A 13,903-nucleotide genomic window follows, 5' to 3' on the forward strand; every position below is an offset into this window, starting at 1 on the left:
AGCCTGCTTCTCCAAGAAAAGGGCTTCAAGATGGAAAGAGGGAGAGAGAGGAGAGAGAGAGAGAGAGAGAGAGAGAGAGAGAGAGAGAAAGGGACATGAGGGGGCAGAAGCCACAGCCCTTTTGTAACCTCATTTTGGAACTGACATACCATCACTCTACTGTGTTCTGTCCATTAGAAGACAAGGAGTTGAGCCCACACACAAGGGGAGTGGATTACCTGAGAGTATGCATACCAGGAGGCAAGAATCATTGGTGGCTATCTTAAAGGTTGCCTGCCAGTTAGTGACCGTATTTTTCACTTATGGATGCCAAGATTTTTTACCTCCCTTCAATACTATGAAGACTGTTGCCATGATATGAAATACTTGTTTTGAAAAGAAACTCTGGATGACCATGTGGATCATAGTCTTCACTCAATACATCGTCTTGTGTTGGTGATAATGAGCTGGCTAGCATGGAGGTGATGGGAGGTTATGGTACTATTTAGAGAGCTGTGTCAACTAGAATCCTTAGCTCTCATGGGAGACTGGGTACAAGTTTCTCATTTTATTCACCTGCAGAATGGGCTTGGCTATGAGACATTCCTTTGGTAAACTTTGCCTAAATGAGAAGAGTCAGGATAAAGTGGAGTCACCTCTAGAAAGAGCTATATTACTTATGTCACACCGATGCTACATGCTCTTCACACTGTAGTGAAAGATTTACTATCTGTGTGGGTGTACTGTATTGACTCTCAATACAAACAAATAGTTTCATGAGTCATTTTATAATCATGGTTAATAGGGACTTATTTTGGAAAAATGGCAAGAGCTTAGATCAAAAGGCATATTGTTTTCCTAACATATTGGCTTCCTGACAACATTTTACCAGACGATTAATTCCAAAAAGGGCTTTGACCTTGTTGAATTTAGATTAAAGAGCATCATAGAACGTTAGGGTTCAGAAGGACCTTTGTGATCAGTTGCCTTAACGCCTTCATTTTATGGATAAGGAGACAGGCCAGAGCTGAGAATAAACCAAAACTGCTAATTCACTGCTTGACCTACACTAGACTGCCGCCTCCACCAGGGGTACAGGAATTCGGAAGTCAGCGAGAGAAAAAACGGCCTTACTTTCTTTGTCATAATATGAAAAAGAAATCAGTAGAGGTTGGAAAACCTTTTTCAAATAATACTTTTTAGCTAACTCCTGTATTTCCAGGAACTAGCCCAACACAAGAGGTGTTTAGTAAACAGGTGCTGATCTTAATGGCCTCTAACTACAGGTGAATCAGACACAGCAGGTGCTAAGTAAATAGAGGATGATCATGTAATGTCATCCAGATATGGGTGAATTTCGTATTCAGTTATTTTGTCATCCCTATTTGTAAACGCGTCGCAGGGACTAGTTGACTTCTGTAGTTCCTATTTGGTGGTCTCATTAGTGGGATGGCAGTTTTGGGGATGATTAGGATGTAAAAGTTGGAGGCAATATTCAAGAGCTCTATGGAGAAATTGAATTAGAAGCAAAGAGGCCTGAGTTCTGGATTCAGTTCTGTTTCAGAAGTCCAGTATAGGAATTAAAAAAAAAAAAAACCCAGGTTCTAGCTCTGTACCTTTCATAAGTAATGATTTAATCTTGGGCAAATTACTAACTTTGGGTCATTTTTTTAAAAATCTGTAAAATTAGAGAATTGTATTATATGGGGTTGGCCAAAAAGTTTGTCCATAATATGTTATGGAAAAACCCGGACAAACACTTTGGCCAACCCCATGTTAATGATTCTTAATCAGCATTGGTAGCATACCATTTTGGAGAGAGGGTGTATATCAGAATTTTTGATATGGGTTAGAAAAAACATGTAGCTATAAAGAAAAAATTTCCTGAATTCCACTAGTGGTCAGAAGAATCAACCTTCCTAAAGGGAGGTGGGGCATCCTGGCAGAATTTCCAGGTCAAAAAATGGAACACCATGTGTATTTATTAAAGGGGGGCTCAAGTGGGAATACACTGGGGAACTTTGGCTAGATGATCTCCATTCCTTACAGTCCTGAAGTTCAGAGAGTCAGGGAATAGAGAAGGACAAAGTGATTCAAGGAAGCAATGTTAGAACAGAGAAAATACTGCGAAAGGAAAGAGCTGGCCCCCAGCTAAGAGAGTGGCTGAAATGGTGTCAAGATTGGGCACTGGCAGGCAGAAACAAAGTCTTCAGACAAAGAACACTGAGACTGGAGGCTTCCATCTACCCAAGTTGAAAGGAAAACAAGATCCCAGCTCTGACTACCTTCTGTGGCAGATCTCCTCTCGTCTGCCGATGTATTTCCAGGACTAAATGTCACTTATTAAGTTCCAAAGTTCATAGCCCAGAGGAGCTTAGTCTTAGGTAAATGATCCAAGAATGTATTGGTCTCCAATGTAAAACCAAACTGAATTGTTATTGGCCTCAATATTGAATGGAAAAAAAAATCACTGTAGTTATTAAATCTGTTATTTCAATTAGTGATATTAGTACACCATGCCTTTTGAAGTGAGGCAAATTGAACATTTTTAAGTGCCTTCCATTTTATTTGGATTGATGCCACTCTTATAAACCCAGTAATATTTTACAAAAGCCTAAAATAATTTTATTTATATGTTGATTTATTTATAGTTCATCTATTCTGTTCTAACACTTAAATTCTAGGTAAATCTCTGCAGCACTTTGGAACTTTGGCTTAAGAATAAAAGGAGACTTGAACTAATTGTCCTGCCATTAAAATGTATGAGATACTCATCTATGACCAGAAGGTGAGTTTAAAGCAATTACTTTTTCTACATAGAGCACAAAGAGGAAGACAAAGTTTGATAAAGGAATAAGCTGTTTATGATAGAAAGGGGAGGAGCAGAGTATGGAAGGGAAAACTGGCCTTGAAGTGAGAGGCCTTGGATTCTAAGATGTCTTTTCTGAAACCTGTGGCCAAGTCATTCACTTGATGTAGGCCACATCCCTAAGGTTATCAAGCTGTTAATTAGATTATTCTTTAGAGTTTTCTGTAGGTTTACAATATTATTAGAAATTAAAGCAAATAAATGTAATGTATATTCATCTTAAAAAGTTGTAAAATATAAGAAAAGTACAAAGAGAAAAGAAAACAAAAACTATCACTAATACAGCTATTCAGACAACGCATGTAAAAATTGGAAATACAGTCTTCTACCTTCTACTCTTTGGCTCTCTGTGTACTTGAGTGTGTGTGTGTGAAACTTCCCAGAAGCAAAATTAGGAGAAAGCAGTTTCGTAGTATAACTTGTTCGATAAATACACATCATGGATAATTTTCATGTTTATACATTATTAGAAAACTTGATTTAACTTTTTATTAAATATGAGTTTATGAGCCTATATTTATGAGTTTATAAATATGAGTTTATTGTAATCTATGTGTGTGTGTGTATAGGTATGGATGGTTAACTCTGTGTGTGTGTGTATATATATATATATATATTTTTTCATTCTCCTCAGGTTGTTTCTAATTCTCCACAAAATTAATAACACTCCAGTGACTGTCTTTGCAACTAAATTTCTGTGCAGTATCCAACAATAAGCAGGAGAAACGGGGAGAAGATGTGTGGGGATGTGGGTACGTATGTCATGTACATATGCATTTTTTCACAATTGAATCTTTAAGAGTTGGAAATCACATCTTACTGGACTCAGAGTACAGTTGGGCCAATTACTGCAGGAACAGTTAGTAATAGGAACAATTTGATTAGGTTTAGGTAGTAGAATTAGGAGGGCTTTCCCTGAATAGAGCCATGCTCCCAGGCTGGGGTGGAAAGACCACATTCCTCTGGAGAAAAAAAGGACATTATGGAACAGGAGGAAAGATCCAGAAACCTCCTGTTGTAAGAGCCCTCTAGCTCGAAAGACCTTACAACTCACTCTGGTAAAGGAATTAGGAAAGAATGTATGAGTTAGGAGCTCTTCAGGCAGGTTAGAGAGTCAGAGAAAACTCCAAAAATAATGACTACATTTCCCGTTGTACCAAGAAACAAGGTGTCATCATCTCTCTGGCTTTATCTGCTGTCACTCCTTGCCCTGAATTTTATGGTCTGGTTTAAATTACGTGCTTATAATTATCCCCCTCCCCAGTCCCATGCCATGCCTTTCTCATGTTGCCTGGCCTGCTCCTTTTCCTTTGTTCTTCTGGAATCAATTCTGTGTAACCTTTAACAATTAACTCAAGCTCCAGTTTTTAAGGAAGCCATGTGTAACTTCCCTTACTAAAGTATGTTACACCCTTCTGGTCTCCCATAACACTCTGTGCCTGCTTCTGTTAATCTGCTTACCATATAATAATGACATTTAGTCTTCACACATCTTTCTCTTTGAATTGAACTTCTTGAAGGAGGGATTTAGCCTAAGTCATCTTCGTAATTCTAATGTCTACGATAATATTTAGAATACTCATTTGTTTAATGGAAAGACTGCTTCCACAGTAAAGCTGGACACATGAGGAATAGATAAGAACAAAACTGTGTAATAACTGAGTCAATTTCAGTTATTCAGATAAATCAACTACCGTAACAGTAGATGAGCGAGGATTGCCAGGTTAGGTGTATTTGATGGTTGTTTGCTTCTGTTTTTTACATTCCATAGAGTAAGTTTGCTCGTTTAGTTAAATTGACACTGCATTAATTGAATATCAAGAATAATGTGTAGCTGATCTAGCTGGCCCAGGACCCTGGAGAATGAAATTCAGTGCTAAAATGAGGCTTCGTGTCATGGCTGAAGTACAAGTCCAGTATGGAAAGATCACATTTCCAAAAAAGAGCAATTTTTGAATCCCCTGAAGCAGAACTCAAGATGTTCTATTTCATTTCTCCCTGTACTACTGATGATTTTTAATGGTCAGTGAGTCCTTCAGTTACTTTCTCATTTGAAAAATGAGTTGATATCTACCAAAATGAATGAAGGAAATAAAGAGAGCTAAGTAGGTATCCAGAGAGATCAGATTAATGGACAGGTTGCCATTGGTGGTTTTCCTGAATGACATTTCAAACAGAATTTGAGTGTCAGTAGTCGAAAAGTCTTATGAAAATTGCTATGAGAATTACTATGCAGTAGTTATGAGCTCAATAATATAATAAAATTCCTATAGTTTATACTCTCTTACTGCATGTGAATTAATTATTTTATAGAAATGAGGAAAATATCTATGGCCATGGTGACAGTTGCACTGCACTGGGTGGGAAATGTCCAAGGAAATCTAACTCTTGAAAATTTGAACCATTAGATACTTCAATTTAGACAGCTGGGGCCCCATGTGACTTATGGACCTGCCTTCTACACATTGTGTTTTAATTACTATTATTAAGATCTTGGCCATCATCAATTTGTGACTATTTTAAGTTATATAAACAGTAAGAAGAGATACATCAAATAAAAGAGATAAAAATCTCTAGAAAAGTCCAAATATGCAACAATTTTTACTATTTTACCAACACACTTTACTAATAAAAATAAAGCACTTAAGTGCATGAACATGATCTAAATACCATATCATTATAAATTACTTCCTGTGTTCGCAGGCTTAAAGATTATTCAAGATCCTGCTAAGAAATTAAAGCCACATGACATTCTGAACATACAGATGTTTGGAGTATATTCACCAAAGCATTCAAAAATATTGCCAAACCAAACCAACTTTTACTTAAACTATTTCTCTACATACATCTGAGATATCCCTTCTATTAATTTTTGCCTAAGGAGAGAAAAGTAAACTTTTATGTGTTGTACTGTGCTGTTTTTTTAATGCTCCCAGACAAAACCTCACCTGGTTAACAAATCCTGGAGAAGAGGTACTCCCCTTCTGTTTCATAGAACTTTTTGGTAGTTATCATGCCAGAACTCCAAAGGCAGAGATTTTGGATCCAAATGACATTTTTCTTTTCAGCCCATTCCCTCCAGGGCATGGCTGGTCAAAGATGGCCCTGCCAGTCCACACTGCCAGGTTTGCTCTCTGGCCTCACAGCTGAGCTTTTACCTTCGGCCCTGAGGTTGGAATGTTCTCACCTCCTCATTGTCCACTTTGCACAGTCTCTATGGACTCGCTGCTCTTATGTGGCAATATGGAACTCCTGAAAAGTGCTTCTTGGTTTTTCTTGCAGCACTGATTTCTGCCTAACCCTCTGCCCTTGAAGTCTGGTGTCTGCTATGCTCTCAAGTCTGCCGTAGTGTTTTGCAAAGTCTGAGAAGATCATTGCTGTATCTTTTTGCCTGGATTCAACAAAGCCCTTATGTATAATATGACAAGGCATATACCCCTTGATTACCTCAAGGAGTGGACCCAGCTCTTTCTCAAAAGGTTGCTTCTATAAAATAGACAGAAAATACTATACTCAAAATTACAGATAACCCATATGATTGGAGGACACTGCAGTTAAGTTGGTGGTAAGAATAGTTGAAGGCTAACGAAGAACTCAAGATGAAATAATGTGTTCAGGTCTTTTGGCTCTTAAGAAGAGTTAGTCTATCCTAGAAGAATTCGTAGGGAATTCCTTGACATTGGCCTTGGCAATAATTTTTTAGATTTGACAGCAAAAGCAAAGGCAACAAAAGCAAACATAAACATATGGCACTACATCAAACTACAAAACTTCTGCTCAGCAAAAGAAACCATGAACAAAATGAAAAGGCAATCTATGGAATGCGAGAAAATATTTGCAAACCATATATCTATTAAGGGGTTAATCGGATAAAATATACAAGGAACTCATACAACTCAATAACAGAAAACCCAAAAAACCCTTGGAGCTTCTAGTGAGGATTAATATAGAAATTTAATTTCAAATTTTATAGCAGTCTTCAGAAACTAAAGTTAATAATCATGGTCAACATGTATCAATCTTTGCAATTATTCTTTTGTTTCTTTCCATATTCCCTGAGGATGTTTCAAGCATTAAGCTCCATTTAACTATGGAGGTTTATCACCTTTGTTCTATGTGACCAAGTCAACTAAACACTAACTTGGGATAAAGTTTATTTTTTTCTTTTGTTACCTGACAGAGCTCAGGAAACAAAAGAAACTTTAAATCTCAGCATTTTCAATATTAATACCAAGCCCCACGTGACTACAGTGGGGCCCGTTGTGATCCCAAACTGGAAATGTTTTGGAACTCATCTAACCCACTTCTTTCATTTAAAAAAAATAAAATCCAAACAGTTTGAAGGTGGTCCTAGGCTATCCCTCAGAGACTGTTCTTGTTTCAAAAATGGGTACAACTGGAGAGCTTTACTAAGTTCAGTGTTGATTTCACCTTGGTTTATTCCTAAAGCATGAATAACTAAAGGAGGTATGCTGCGAGGATGCAGGCAGGTGGGCGGAGTGCCCCAGGTCTCCCCTGGAGAAGCACTCCAAAACTTGGCTACCATGGTAATATTTGCAGTCTCTTACATGCTACAGTGAATATGGTGCTTTACTTTGAAAGTGATCTAAAGTTTGCTTGTGGGTGGGGATGTCGGAATGGTTGCAGCTTATTAGTTATTGTGAAGAGTGGAAGGAGAGTTCTTTGAAACCAGAAAGTTGTAACCCTCGATGTGGATGGGTGTGTCTTACAGCACATGTGGTGAACTGAGGGAGTGGGTAGATATTTGAGGTATATGCTTGTGTGCATTTTGTGTATTCCTACACAGTTTGGTTTAGTTGGGTGCAGTTTTCTGTGTTCACATAGTGTTTCTCAAGGATGAAATCCTGCATTTGAAATATATTATGCTCAAATGCTTACATAATATGTTCATTGCATTGACACAAATTCATGTTTTCAAAACAAGCCTTAGAGCAAAACTGACTGTATACCTACTCGTGGCTATTTATGGAAAGGCCAAGTCGTGAACCCCTCACTATATTTATTCCAAGTCACCCAGCTGGCTATTGGCAAAGTGAAGGTTGTAACCTAGCTCTCTAGACCAGTAGTTGAATTATCTTACCAGGTCACCAAAATATCATCTCTTTGTGAATTCAAGTAGTAAAGTGCAGAACCTGAGCATGCTTTGAAAGGTACAAAGTGCTCAGTGTAATATGTAACTAGAAATGCTGTGAGTCCTTTATTTTGTTTTCAATGTCAAGAGAGCAATGTCTCTGCCCTATTCCTCTTTGAAAATAACTGGGCTTAATCTTCTAGGAATCAAGTGGGCAGAAACAAATCAACTAAACTTTAGTGCAATAGGGAAATGGGGAGAACTAGCAAAAGAAGATAATAATTTCTAGGCTTGGAAGCACCTAGCCAACTGAAAGGGTATAGAAAAGAGAAAATGGAAAAGACTGACAAAATGTGTCCAATCTCTTGCAAATTAACCATATCTTTGCCAAGAAAGCATACCTGGGTTAAAGAGTTCTTGCCTTCAGGGTACATCAAAATCCCTTAAGGAAGTTTTGTAAAACAGGTGTCTGGGGTCTACTCTAGTTCTACTGACTTAGAATTTCTGGTAGTGGGACCCAAGTATGTATACTTTTGTGGCCAAGTAATTTTGAGGAACCATTTTAATAAGAATCGTGAGAAATAGAGGTTGTGTCACCTGAGGCACCACTTAGCAGCTCACAACTTTGGTTTCTGAGTCCATAATGTACCTTGCTATTCACACAGCATTTGTTATGGGATTAGATGAGTTAAAAAATATGAATATAATTTACAGTCTGTGAAACACTGTATAATGGTTAAAAAACAGAAAAAATCTGGACCCAATTTATAAATATTTTATGGGCAACATGATCTTACAGTCTAACACCCCTAAATAAACTAATTTGTTATTGATTTCCATGAATAAAATGAAAAATCAACGGAAAAATAGTCTCTTTTAGAACAAGGACTATGTCTTTTGTTGGTCTAAAATCAGAATTGATAAACAAGCTGTGAATCATGATTGCAACCATGTCTTTAGTGGTCAGAGTGTATATATAGCAATGATTTTTTAAATGTAGTTCCTTCTGTCTGTGCCATACCCCCTTCCATCACACTTTGGGGACAAAGACAACTCTTTTAGTATGCTTAGTGAGTTTATTTTTCAATTTGAATGTGTTACTGCTTGAGTGTATGCATTTTAAATTTTTATATGTGGGGTTACTATATTTCTTACTCTTCTTCCAATCTTTTTCACTAAATATTATGTTGTTAAGATTCATTCATACTGCTTTATATTCAGTTAATCCATTGCTTCTACTAATGATTTCAATAGCATGTATATATGGTAAATTGCATTAGTTGGTCCGAATCTTTATCCTTCCTTGTATTTTTTTTAAAATAAATTTATTTATTTATTTTTGGCTGCAATGGGTCTTTGTTGCTGCGCACAGGCTTTCTCTAGTTGTGGCGAGCTGGGGCTACTCTTCCTTACGGTGAGTGGCCTTCTCATTGCAGTGGCGCCTCTTGTTGCGGAGCACTGGCTCTGGGTGTGCAGGCTTCAGTAGTTGTGGCACATGGGCTCAGTAGTTGTAGCTCTTGGGGTCTAGAGTGGAGCCTCAGTAGTTGTGGTGCACGGGCTTAGTTGCTCCGTGGCATGTGGGATCCTCCTGGAGCAGGCCTCGAATCAGTGTCCCCTGCATTGGCAGGCGGACTCCCAACCACTGCGCCACCAGGGAAGTCCCTATCCTTCCTTGTATTTATGCTCTTTGCTATGCAAATTTGCAGTGTCCTCTCACATAGACAGGGTGACCTGCCCTACCCCTTGACATTAGTCTCAGCCATGTGATTTGCTTTGGGATACTTGCTGACTTGATAGAAACAGAAGTTTGAAAAAACATGCATGTGTTTCCACTTGCTCTTGAGCCCCTGCCATTACAATAAAAAGACATGCTCAGGTTAACCTGCTGGTCCCAAGAAGAGGATGAGAGACACATGAAACAGAGCCAACCTGAAAGTATCTGATTAAGCCAGTTGGCCTGTGGGTGGATGGGCAAGCCCAGCTTATATCAAATGAGCCCCACAGAAGTAGAAACAAATGTATGCGGCTGACATTTTGTGGTTGTTATGTAGCACTACTGTGGCAATAGCTAACTGATACAGTGTACTATGAAAATCTATACTCTCTTGCTGATTTTGAGTTCAGGCTCTCAAGTATGGGGAGGCTAACCAATGGATTCCAAGGTAAAGCAACATATAATATTCATATTTGTTTTTCCAATGTGATTTAATGTGTAATAGATATATATAACCTGTCGTAGTTTACAAAGTGTTTACAGTCTTATTATCTTATTTAATCCCCTCAACTCAAAGTAGCAGCCAGGGTAGTTTTGAAGCCCTCTCCTCCCTCCCCAAAGATTAGTAACTTATGTCTTTGGTTTTTCAACTATTTTATCCTGACTCCTTAAGATACATTTATTCCCTCTATATTATGACCTAATTCCACCAGCCTTAGCAAGAATATTCAAAGCAGCTTTATATCATCACACTGGTACGAGACATCAAGTATTCACCTAACACAGAGAGAAATCTTACAAATGTGCATATTTTAGGTGGTCCATCTTTTCACACTTCTGTACCAGTCAACCCAAAATCTGGATGAACACACACACACACACACACACACACACACACACAGAGGAATGCTGACATGGATTAATAACTCCTATTGCTCCATAATGTGTATCATTTCAGCATAGTACATTCACAGTCCCTTGTACCAACATAAAAATGGCCACTATGTACAAATAAATAGCAAAAATTCTTGGTAGTTTGATGAGATAAATATGGGCATAAGAAAATTACATTGATTATAGAGCCACAATATAAAACTTGGGGGAATTATCGAGCTGGAGAAATTAAAGGGAACAAAACCTTAGCTTTGGCTTTGAACCTGCATAAGGGACAAATACGACACCCAAGAGAATGTACCTATTTCAAATGCAATAGAGGCAGGACCATCAGCTACTGACCAGCAGGAAGGCTGGCCCTGCCACAGCTAGCCCAACTAAGAGGCTGTGGCGGCCACAGAACTCATGGAGAAAATATGATTCAAAGGGGATTTTCTAAGAGGCAGTATGAAACAGAAGAGAGAGAACTGGATAGAAAGTTTCAGAGACCAAGTTTCTAGCTCTGGCTCCATCCCAAGTGCTGTGTGATGCTGGGTGATTCAACTTCCCTGTATATCTTTTTTTCTTGACTTCAAAATGAGAACATTGACTAGGAGCTGGAATGATAAATAGTAGGCTTTTCCTTGGGTGCTGACTTCTGCTTCAGCGAAGCCAGAACGTGATGGTGTGGGTGTCTTGCCTTTGCCGTGCCTTATAGAGCTGATTTTTGAGGCATATTTCTAGTTTTGTGATGAACTAGCCTCTTTGTACTGTAGCCTCTTCATAGTTTTTAATATTACAATTACACAGGCACACTTTAAAGGCCATAATTTCTCCCAGCATTCCACTGAGAAGATCAAAGCCAGGGAGGATAGCGCAAAGAAAGTATTTTCCTGTGCTGATGGATTATACAGTGAAAAGAAAGTCAAAGTAATCCATCTCCATCAGCTTCTCTCTTTCCTCTGCTCTCACACCATTTATTTAGAAACTATGCTGACCTACCACGAAGAACTGCTGTAAGAATCAGGAACTACCGACCACCTGAGCTCCCTGGAGGCAAGGCCAGCAACTCAGATTTGCTCCTATGCATTTCCAGCTCAAGCAGATTGTGTGTGTTTTAAAAATGACGAGTTGTGATGGGGCTGCTGCTTTGATATGGTCCTCTGTGGCCCTTGTGTCAATCGGTAGCCTTGAACCCCACTCTGGGGAGGAAAAGGAGCAGAGAGGTCAGTGCTCGGTGGTGTCCAGGGTAATGTGTCAGCTCATAAGTCTTCAGAACCTCCTGCCACGCAAACCAGCTGCAGCTTGCAAATGTCTGAACCCTGAGCTTTTCCTGCCTCCTTGTTTTATCCTTGTGTGAAAAATTGTAACTGGATCTATTCCTGTTTGGCCTTAATGGTGACCCATTTGACAAGTCGGCCCTGGGCCTGCCAGATATTTGAGAAGAAATGCAGAGCATCACCACCCCGTGGTATTTCATCTTCCAGGAGCTCAGGCTGGCCTGTTTCCAGCCTCCCTTGCCCTGCCTCTGGCATCGGGCGTGCCACCGCCCTGTGCCCATTAGCCTGTCATTAGTGCCGTTCATGAAAATCCGGTTTTACACACTGAAAAGTGATCTGAGGCAGTCTCGAGGAAACCCTATAAAGGCTGCCCCTGCTGTTAGCAGGAGCCTTCGCACACCTGCAGTTTTGACAGGGCTCTTAAAAAGTCCTCTCCCCCTGGTTGGAATGAGGGGCAGCAAGTATAATAAACAGTATAAACAGCTTCATTCTGGGGCTGGGAAATCCCTCCTCTGCCTCACGTGCTCCATGATGAAGAAGTGAAACGTTAAGTTTTTGTCAGTTGAGGAAACTGGTCATTAACCCCTCGGGAACAGGGATTGTTCGCCAAACCCAGCAGGCTTCAACAGTCCTCTGTGGCATTTGCCTCATGCAGAAGTAAAGAAGTACCAGTCATTCATTTAAAATAATCATCTGTTCAGTAATAAACTCAAGTATTAGAGAATCTGTTTTATACCATGCAATACTGCGGGAAAAAGGCAGAGCCAGTTGTCTTAATTCAAAGACTCAGTATAGAATTGCTCAGTGGAATTAGAAAGTCGAAAAGGAAAAAGGTGATTTAATTGAGAGAGATACATATTCCTACATTGAAATACAGAAAGAAGGGGGCAATGGTCCCTGAACATTCATATACATGTAAGAACAATGCAAAGCTGGGCAACTTCTCGAACAACGACTCAGCAAAGGCACTTAAAACTGTGGCCCTGAGGATGGAGAGGAAATAAGTCATATGAGTGAGACACAGAAAAGACAACCAAGCTGGTATGTGATTGTTATCCTTTCGTACTGTTGCTGCTTGTGGGGTTATGAGTTAGCTCCAAGTCTGAGACCAGAAGACAAGGAAGGAAAATGACAAGTCTCTGAATCGCGAATTCACAAACTAAGTGAAGCAAGCATGCAAGGAAGACACAAGGATTGCTGACCCTGCCGAACTTTCAGCATCTCCATCTGGATTTGAAGCCTTAACGTTTTCCTTCCTGTGATTCTATGTATCCATTCCTGTTCCTGTGTCTGTGCCGAGATGCCTACCAGTCTTGGCTTCCTAGGCAAATTGTTTAACCTCCCTGAGACACCGTTGTTTCATCCCTGGTGGGAATAATAAACTTTACACATCTGACAGGATTGCTGTGATGACTAAATGAGGTGTCCTACCTCAACAGCTAGACGCATGTGACGTTTTATTTGTCACAGTAAATACCAAGAACTTTCTAATGACAACTTTGCCAGATTGGTGGGGAAAATGGCAATTTGTTAAAAAACTTGAAAGTGTATAAATCTAGGGCAAAAATATTAGGACTTGTTAGATACTATATTGTGGTGGTGAAGAAACCTAGTTCAAAAATCACATGGGCTTGGTTTTGAATCAAATTCTGAACCTTACCATCCGTGTAACTTTGAACAAGGTGATAAGCTTATCTAAGCCTCAGTTTCCTTCTTGGTAAAATGGGATAAGGATGGTATCTAATAGAAATAAAGAAGATGTTACCTACACAGTTGAAATTTCGGCCCAGTGACTTGCTGGATTGCTCAATAACTTTTTATTTTATATCTATATAGATGTATATAGCTACATCTATATGTGTGTGTGTATATATATATATATATATATATATATATATATACATATATTTACTTTTGAAAGACGTTTGAGTATGGATGTAAAGCACAGCTTCAGAGCTGTACTGAGTGTCGAAAGGGTGTTTCAAATTAAGCAAAACTATAGAAAATACCTCACAGTAATAGAGCCATAAGTTATCCCTTGAAGAAGGAAAACCAAATAAATCACAAAGGAAAGTTGGTTTTTCGATTCTTCATCA

General features: G+C 39.1%; 1 long non-coding RNA gene across 1 annotated transcript in view; it reads left to right on the forward strand.

Annotated features, from left to right (window-relative positions):
* The window catches only part of LOC137206412 (uncharacterized), a 51,628-nt gene that overhangs the window by 10,340 nt on the left and 27,385 nt on the right, over positions 1–13,903 (forward strand). Inside the window, exon 2 of the long non-coding RNA XR_010934643.1 lies at positions 2,664–2,767. This is a non-coding gene — a long non-coding RNA (uncharacterized lncRNA). The remainder of the gene's footprint in view (positions 1–2,663; positions 2,768–13,903) is intronic.

This window comes from Pseudorca crassidens, chromosome 15 (assembly GCF_039906515.1).
Source record: "Pseudorca crassidens isolate mPseCra1 chromosome 15, mPseCra1.hap1, whole genome shotgun sequence".
Taxonomy (NCBI): domain Eukaryota; kingdom Metazoa; phylum Chordata; class Mammalia; order Artiodactyla; family Delphinidae; genus Pseudorca; species Pseudorca crassidens.